This window comes from Aotus nancymaae, unplaced genomic scaffold (genome assembly GCF_030222135.1).
Source record: "Aotus nancymaae isolate 86718 unplaced genomic scaffold, 86718_ANA_hifiasm-v0.15.2.pri h1tg000092l, whole genome shotgun sequence".
NCBI classification, from domain to species: Eukaryota; Metazoa; Chordata; class Mammalia; order Primates; family Aotidae; genus Aotus; species Aotus nancymaae.
The window spans coordinates 11,983,347-11,991,874 of record NW_026988507.1 but is presented as its reverse complement, the minus strand read 5'-3'; the positions used below and the strand labels follow the sequence as shown (position 1 = coordinate 11,991,874).

The following is an 8,528-nucleotide window of genomic DNA, read 5'->3' as shown; positions in this document are numbered from 1 at the left end:
GGCAGAGAAGGGAGTGAATATCCTGCCTTTTTACCATAAAAGGGAAGTTGGATTTTCTAGTCTCTCCAAAAAGATAAAAACGAGGTAATACTACCCACTCATTCTACCAGGCCAGCATTACTTTAATATCCAAACCAGGCAAAGACATTACAAGAAATGAAAACTATAGAGTAATATACCTCACCAACATAGATGCAAAAAATCTTCTATAAAATATTAGAAAATTAAGTCCAACACTGTATAAAAAGAATGATATGCTACTGCCAAGTGCCATTTATCTTAACTATCCAAGATTGCTTCAACATCCACCCATCAATTAATGTATGCCATCATATCAAAAAACTAAAAAAGAAAAATCGCATGAACCTATCCATAGATGTTAAAAAAGAATTTGACATACCTAACACCTACTTATGACAAAAACTAACAGTCAATTAGGAATATAAGGGAACTTCCTCAACTTGATTAAGAATATCTACCAACAAATTCTACAGCTAATATCATAGTTAATGGTGAGAAACTCAGATATCAAAAGATATACAGATTATCAAAAAGATAATCTACCATGATCAAGTGGGTTTCACACTAGGGATGAAAGGACAGGCAGAAATTTTTGTAATCTAGCCATCTGACAAAAGGCTAATATCCAGAATCTACAAAGAACTTATACAAATTTACAAGAAACAAACAACCAACTCCATCAAAAAATGGGCAAAGGATATGAACAGACACTTCTCAAAAGAAGACATTTACATGGCCAACAAATATATGAAAAAAAGCTCATCATCACTAATCATTAGAGAAATGCAAATCATTTCTTCGCTCCCAACATAGTGAAGAAATGACCAGTGACCTCTGCATTGATTAATCCAATGAACAATTCTCAGCTTTCATTCTACTAAACTTATCATCAGTTTATTGCTTCATTCTTCCTGATACAGTTTTCATTTAACCTCTAGGTCAAAATATTTATATTTGTTCCTTTTTGGTTTCCTTTATCGGATTCTCCTTATCTTCCCAGTCTCCATAGGAGCTTCCCAGTGGAATATTCTGCATTATGAAAAATGTTCTTCAGGCCTTAATGATGTCATAAGCTGTGCTTATCCAATCTATTTACATTTTCATCACTTTCTCTTTTCAAAGAATTACCTCCTTAATTTTTTTTCCTATAACATTTACTATCAGTGATATATTTGTTTGCTTATTGTCCATCTTGTCTCTGGTAGAATATAAGGGCATATATTACTTATATTGCTTATAAAAGGGCATATATTACTTATATTGCTTATATTACCTAATTGAGAGCTTGGTACAATGTAAATATAACTCTGATACTTGATGTATAAACAATTAAATTAACTAATCAATTGCTAATCAATGAAAAATACCTCATGAAAAGAATGGCATATAAAATTATTAGGGGAATGGTTTTTGTCTAATTAATAATCCATATTTGAACTGGCTCTTTTTCTTGGGTTAGAGTCATAGGAAATTAATTACCTATGTCCTGCCTTCTCTAGTAGTTGCTTCATCTACTGGACAGCTCTTTTCTTATTGAGAGCTTGTTGGCTAAAACCATTTGATTTGATTCATAACGACTAATGCACAGGACCTTGGATCTGAAGTACATCTCTAGAAGAAGAACTTTTAAACATATCACGGGGAAGAAAATACGGTTAATGAGATCCCATAGAGTCCACTGGAAAGATAAAGATTTCAACAAAATATTTTCCTTGTTTCTTACTGGTGACTTGGTTTGTAACAAGAAACAAATGGCTTCAAATCCCCCACATGCTGCTAACTAGTTATATCTGAACTGATTATTTAATCTTCTGAGTCTGTTAACCTCTGAAAACTGGATAATGACATCTAATTTCCGGGGTTGCTGTGGAATTAATGGCATCCTAATTATCACATAGAAGACATTCATAAATGATGCCTATTATTGTTTTAGTAGCAATGATATAATAGCTCTAAAATAATTATTTCTTTCAAGAAGCAGTGCAGGGCTTAGAGTTACCAAGTTTATTTAATTCAGATATAACAACTACTAAGTCCAAGTTCTCAGGTCAGTTTCCAAACATCCCAATTATTTTTGCTTGATTCCCTGACCAACAATCAACATAACTCTCAGTAGCCTACCTGAAAATGTAAGCTACAGTGCTAAGTAAGAGCCATGATGAGAGTCATATGGATCAGAGGAAGTGTATCAAACCCAAGGCAACAGCAGCTAGAGGTAAGCTAGCTGCAATATCATAAAGCTGATTAGACTAGATGCTTGGAGGAGGCTGGGAAGATTGCCTGGTTTTCTAGACACAAGACAAATTTCCACAGGGAAAAGAGAATGACGATTAAAGGTAGACCTCCATAAGGGCAACAGTGCCTAGAAAGCCCTAGCTAACATGAGTGCTGAATCTGGTAGGGGAGTTGCTACAACCTGTGCCCCCATTGGGTGTTTCATTCAAACAGGAATCTCTGGTGAATGATTCAGAAGCTCTTGCTCTATAAATGAGAAGAACTCTAGAGGCTTATTTAGTTACTCACTGTCAGTGACTCTTTTGACCTGGTGTGCTTGCTAAGCACTTACAATGTATCAATGCATGTAACCCTCACCACAATGCCATGAGGTAGGTACCATGAATATTTCCACTTTACAAATGATTAAACTAAAGCAGAGAGTCAGTGGCTGAATCAAGATAACAGAGCTTATTATAGCAGAATTGGTATTCAAACTCAGGCACTCAGGCTCCTGGGTGGAGTAAATCTATTTCATCTTTTTAGAACAGATAGAAAAATAAGATGATTTTCCATTATGTTCAAGTAAAGAAAACTGAAATACAATAAGCAGCAATTTTTTTTTTCAAAGTCACATCATGTGTCTGAATTCAAAAACTGATTCCAGTGTTAGTGGAGACCATTTTGCCCAGAGAGTAAAACACCTTTGGAATTCCCATCCCAATAAGGTCTTAGTGCTCTGCCTTACCTCATCATTGAAGTAGAGAGGTGGCGCTGATGGATCTAGATGGCGCATTTCTGCACACAGCAATGCCTTCACGTGCAGGGCCAGGCTGTCCACCATTTTGGCTCCTGACTGTAAGTTAGGAGTCACTGAAAGTGAAAGAATAAAATAGTATTTTGAATGCCCTTAGATGTACCCTGGGAATGAGAAATAACCATTCCTGCTTCTCTTACTCCATGATCATCTCAAGAATTTTTAGGTTTTGGGGAGTGTTTTAAAAAATGTCCCTCAGCTGTTTTCTATTACAGAAAAAAGTAACTCCTTGGGCAAGCATACCAAATTCTGTATGTTTTATCTGAACATTTTTAGTCTTCCCAAGTGCATGTTCTAGGCGTTCTCTTATTCTTCTCCTACTTGAAATGTTCTTTTGAGGATCACTGATCCAGAAAATAGTTCCTGATTAAGCTCATTTGTCCACATCATCACTAATGTACCTTAAAATTCTATGATAATGAGTATCATCACCATACTAAAGTTCAAACTCAATCCATGATCAATTTCTATCCTGCAATAGTACAGGATATATTTTCATAAAGAGGGTGAGTTGATATGGTCGTTTCTAGATTCTGTGATACTCTAAATTCTCTTTAGTCATTCCCTATGTATATACTGAGTACCTGTTATGGATCAGATACTCAGATAGAGACTAAGGACACAGGAGTAAATCAAAGTACTGAAGACAGAAGCATACCAGATAATCACATTATGATAAAAAAACAAAGACTTGAGGAGCACATAGGAAAGCCTCCCTACTCAGCTCTTGCGGAGTAAGTCAAGAAACATTTCCTAGGAGAACTATTCTTTAACTTTGTATGGAAGTGTAAGCTGTGTGTGGCTGTATAAGCTGACTTCATGTTGATTCATTAAATACAAAACTTAAAACAGGGAAAGGGACTTAATAGTTTTCATGCCTGCCAAGGGCTCAGTGATATTGAATATACCATAAAATAATTTTTTGCCATGTAAGTAATAGTGACCAATACTATTCATTTATTAATTTTTCTATCATCTATGAAATAGAATTTACTTATATATTTATATAATGCAAGACCAGTTATTGGGTGCTTATAGTTTAAGTAACTAACAAACAAGGCAAATATAAGTATTAATAATAGGTAGTTTCTATACTCAAGAAGATTTCAGCATAATGGAAGGAGGTTTTAGAACACAATAGATAGGAAAAACAAGCCCCTAATGTATTTCAAATGTAACACAAGGACCATGCAATGGGAAAAGGAAGAGAAAAGAGCAATGGGAAAAAATGAGTTCAAAGAAGACTTCATTGTAGCAATTTTACTTATATACAAAGATCAGCATGATCTAATGAAACTGAGTTATGGACAGAGGGTTCAGATTTTCATATTAAGAAGCCACAATTATCTAAGCACTGTAAAAATTAAAGGCAAGCAACCATAGCATGCTGCAGAATGTACCAAGAAAATATTTCTGTTAATAGGATAAGCAATGAAGTACTGAGATGAAATAGCACTGGTAATAAGTGACGGATGGTATGAAATAGAGCACCTCTCAATGTAATATATATGGCTCATTGATTTTAACCGACAGCAGTTTGAAACAGAAATCGTATAAAGAATATTAAGTAGTTGGGGTAACACTGAATGTTTAAAAATAATTTTGCCATTACCATATATAGGAAAATTCAATTCTGGGATTTAAAAAAAAGTGGATTTTATCAGGGGATCTAGAAGTGGAATTATTAGGATTCATTAGGCTAATTAGAAGAATAAACTCCTATTCCCATCAACTTCTATGATTTTTCCTGCACTCAAGTGCCTTTATTGTGGGTCTAAACCACATTAGAAAGCAGTTATTTTCTGGAAACTAGTCTGTAATTCTGGAAATACAATGTAACAGACAGTATTTTAACAGTATTTTTTATTTGTAGGGTACATTAAAGTTTCCTCAATATTCACCATAGCCATGATAGACATTATTTTTTAAAAGCCAAAGTATTATCAATTTTATCATCCAAGTATAATATACTAATTCCTCCTCTCAGTATGATTTGGGTCATCATATAAATTAATCTTTAAAACATTTATTTTTATCTTGAAGTCAACTTTAAAGGATCATTCCCTAGTTTTAAACTTACTATTCAGGACTTAACTATTGCAAGAGTCAGAAGACTGATTGGGATTGACAACTTAAAAATATTATAGTCAGTCTTTGGTGACTGATATTAATTGCGATTGATAAAAGCAAGATTCTGCTCTCCTCATGTAAGTATAATATTTGTTTCCCTCTTGCTCTGAGAACTACCAGCCCAAGATTAGAAAAGCTACTAATGTTAATAAAGCACAAAAAATAAATGGTCTTCATGTAACAGGATTCTAGTGGTAGCCCTAATTTTAGAGTGACCATGACATTTTACAAAAAAAAAAGGTGCTGACTTATTCAAATGTCAAAATATCTAGTTATTAACTGAACAGGACTAAATTACTTGCTGAGAGCCTATTGAATTGCATATACTCATTTGGATAGTTTATTGGAAGGGCTAAAAATATAGAAGGAGCCAGAATAATTAATCCTCACTTTATTCAAAACCCAGAGTTAATGTCTACCCTCTAAAGGATATATTATGTCACTTACCTGAATTAAAAAAAATGTTTACATAGTAAGCATCAGGAACCTAATAAATATCAGATGTTGCTTAAACACCTATACCATTCTCTTATTTTTTCAGGATATTAAATTATTATTTTGATTATAGACATCTGTAGTATACATTGCTTTAAACTGCATACATACACATTCACATACATACTCAAGTCAAAAATGCAAGAACATTAGATCTTGTGCATAACAGTACAAAAGGCAAGTGTTTTAAAAAGCTTTTTAATTATCACTATGCTCTGTATCATTATACCTTTCTTTTGCACATTCCTTTGTGCCAGCTGTACAGAAACCTTCCCAGCTTTTCTACGTGTGCCACCCTTTCCTACTTTTTGGTTGCTTTGTGGTCTCAGTCTAACATTCCCTCTTCCGTGTTTGACCTATACAAATTCCCTCATCTCTTTAACACTCAAAAGATGAGGGAATTTTATCTGTGGAGCTTTTGTCATAGCCTCTACCATAGTGAAGATTTTTTTTTTTTTAAGAAAAAATAAGAATTATATACATAACAACTGGAAAATAGTACAAGGCAACCTTTATTGCCACCTCTCCTGCAACATTTTCGGTTCCTCAATTAAAAAAAAAAAAAAAGAATCTGGGTGCTCCTGTACTGGGTGCATATATATTTAGGATAGTTAGCTCTTTTTGTTGAATAGTTCCCTTTAGCAGTATATAATGCCCTTCTTTGTCTTTTTTGACCTTTGTAGGTTTAAAGTCTGTTTTGTCAGAAACTAGGATTGCAACCCCTGCTTTTCTTTGCTTTCCATTTGCTTGGTACAAAGGAATGTGCAAAAGAGACCAAGATTTATGCTTGGAAAAGTAGGTTAAAGTAAGGTTGTAGAGGGTCTTCATTTCTATATTAAGAAGCATAAACTTATGGGTACAAAACAAAGTATTAGAGGAAGAAATGGTATAATGCTTTAGTGAGGGACCTTCAATAGCTTGGTGTTTAACTTCTCTGTTCTGAGAAGCTCAGCAAAAAAACTTCATAAGTTTTTTCCCCTGAAAAATTCTATGAAAGCTCTAGTTTATATTTGCCATACTAAGCCAAGTGTTCTACAAGTTGTCTTCATATAAATTTGTTAAAGTCTATTAATTCTTATATAGCTAGTACCTCATAAACAATCTGGTCATAAAAATTGCACCTCGATCTGTAAATATACCATTTAATTCAACAATGCCATCTCTTATTTAATTTATCCAAGGTAGTGTTTCTTACTGTGATCACAGGATTCCTGGAGGTCCCCAAGAGTTTTATGGAGAATAGGTGAGGTGAAAACTATTTCCATGATAATACTAAGATGTCATTTGCCTTTTGTTCTGTGTTGACATTTGGACTAATGGTAAAAAGCAATGATGCATATAATAGAATCGATGACATCTTTATCATTAATTAAGTTACTGACATCAAACTGTATTGGCAGTCATTGTACTTACATCCACACAAGGGCAGGTTATTTTTCCTTAATAACTTTTAGGAGGAAAAAATAGTCCTCACAAAAAAGTTTGAAAGCACTGATGCAAAAAAATAATAATTATTATGTGAGTGTAGAAAGAACAAAAAGAAAACAATCTGAACATTCATCTATAAGGGCTTCATTACATAAATTATTATAACATACCCAAATAATGGAACACTGGATTCACTTCAAAGGTGAAGAATTTCTGAGTATGGATGTTAAAAATGTGTTCACAATATATTTTAATTGCAAAATTACAGACTGAAGAACAATATATGTACTGCAAATGACATTTATTAATATATGTATATAAAATTGTACATACAAAAATTTGAAAATCAAAAGCTATCTGATTATTTTAAATTAGTGAGTTAGATGGAGAAAATAATTTTATTCACTTCCATTTAGGTTTTTTTGGTGTGTTTTTTAAACTTTTAAAAACTCTTATTTTAGGTTCTGGGGTACATGTGGAGGTTTGTTATATCGGTAAATTGCATGTCATAGGGGTTTGGTGCAAAGATTTTCTTCACTCCACTAATAAGCATAGTACTCGATAGGTGGGCTTTTCAGTCCTCAGTCCCCTTCCACCCTCCATGCTCAAGTAGTCCCTGATGATCATTGTTCCCTTCTTTGTGTCCATATGTATTCAGTATTTAGCTACCACATAAAAGTGAGAACATGCAGTATTTGGTATTCTGCCCCTATGTTAGTTCATTTAGGATAATGGCCTCCAGCTCCATCTCTGTTACTGCAAAGGATATGATTTAATTCTATAAAAATAATTTTAAATGGATATAACAATTTTAAAAAGAATGCCCATCACAGTGTTATTGATCAATGTGAAAAACAGAAAAATAACTATATTTTATAACATAAGTCATGGTATATCTATCTATTGAAGGAAATATTGTGCAATTAGTAAATGAGGTTATAGAAGGATACACTGTTACAAGGAAAGATGTTATAATTCATAGTTCAGTGAAAAAAATTAAAATAGAACATATTTCTGAAAAACATAAATATTAATAGCTTTATATCTGATTAATTGTATTGTCAGTGGTTTTTATTTTCTTACTGTTTATCTGCCTTCTGCTTTTTTTTTTAATTAGCAGTAATATTTGTTAATTGGTAAATGATTCTATGTTACAAGTATCAAATGAATAACACTTCAGAAGAAGAAGAAATGTTCTGAGAATAATAAAGAATATTGCATTTTTTGGTTGTAGTAAGATTTGAGAGATTATCTCATTTTTATTTAATTGTCATTATATTTGTGCTGTGGTTTTGTGGTTACCATATAGTTTCACATATATTGCTTAATCCTCAAAACTACTCTCTATGTGTAGAAATATCTGTAGAGCAGGTATTTTTATCATTATTTTATATATAAGAAAATTGGGCCTGTGTTTTATGAT

At 33.1% G+C, this 8,528-nt stretch overlaps 1 long non-coding RNA gene across 1 annotated transcript in view; it reads right to left on the bottom strand.

The window, feature by feature from the left end:
• Window positions 1–3,013: 3,013 nt before the first annotated feature.
• Window positions 3,014–8,528, bottom strand: part of LOC135271822 (uncharacterized) — a 148,176-nt gene continuing 142,661 nt past the window's right edge. The window contains exon 3 of the long non-coding RNA XR_010339957.1: window positions 3,014–3,108. This is a non-coding gene — a long non-coding RNA (uncharacterized LOC135271822). The remainder of the gene's footprint in view (window positions 3,109–8,528) is intronic.